This window comes from Echinops telfairi, unplaced genomic scaffold (assembly GCF_000313985.2).
Source record: "Echinops telfairi isolate 266 unplaced genomic scaffold, ASM31398v2 ScPeMD7_7458;HRSCAF=8496, whole genome shotgun sequence".
NCBI lineage: Eukaryota > Metazoa > Chordata > Mammalia > Afrosoricida > Tenrecidae > Echinops > Echinops telfairi.
In genome coordinates this window covers 45,616,649-45,617,713 of record NW_022111358.1, presented here as the reverse complement: position 1 = coordinate 45,617,713, position 1,065 = coordinate 45,616,649, and positions in this window count along the sequence as shown.

Genomic DNA, 1,065 nt, shown 5'->3' with positions numbered 1-1,065 from the left:
GGTGGACACAGTGGCTTAAACACCACAACGTGAGGGTGTCACAGGACCCGGCAGACTGTTGTCCTGTTGTACTCACAGGGTCACCATGAGTTGGAACTGATTCAAAAACAACTCTGAGATGGCACTGAAAGTGCTCCATTATCTACACCAAAGATTTGGAAGACAAGCTACCTGGCCAACTGATTGGAAAACATTCATATTTTGTGCCCATTCCAAAGCAAGGTGACTTAACAGACGCAGAAATAATGAAAATAAAAAGAAATAATCAAACAATAACAGTAATATCACATGCAAGTAGAATTTTGTTGAAGATAATTCAAAACCGTGACAGCAGAACATAGGGAGGGAATTGCTAGAAATTCAAGCCAGATTCAGAAGAGGACATGGAATGAGGAATGATCTGGCTGGAACACCTGAGGCTGGTGGCACAGTGGTTATGTGGTGGTTGCAAGGTTAGTAGTTCAAAACCACTAGCTATTCTGCAGGAGAAAGATGAGGCTTTTTATTCCTATAAAGAACCACAGTCTTGGAAACCCACAGGGGTAGTTCCACCCTGTCCTATAGGGACTTGATGACTGTAGGTTTGAGTCTTCTTGACGTCAGACGGATTTTGGCTGAAAGCAGAGAACACCAGAAAGATGCTCACTTGCATAGTATCTACTATGGGAAAATATGCCACTGTGTGGATCGCAACAAACTAGGGATAACGTTGAGAAGAATGGGGGTCCCGGGACCCTTCACTGTGCTCTGTGGAACCTGTGTATAGACCAAGAGGCAGTTCTTCCAGTGGAGCAAGGCGACGCAGCCTGGTTTCAAATCAGAAAAGGTGTGTTTCAGGGTTGTATCCTTTCACCATACTTGTTCAATCTGTTGGCTGAGCAAATAATTCCAGAAATGATTGTTTGAAGACAACTAGGCATCAGGATTGGAGGAGGCTTATCAGCAACCTGCCAAATGCAAATGACAACTTTGCTGGCTGACAGTGAGGACAACTTGAAGCACTTACTACTGAAGATTGAAGAGGGAAGCCTTTGGTATGGATTTTAGCTCAGTGTTTAAAAAAAA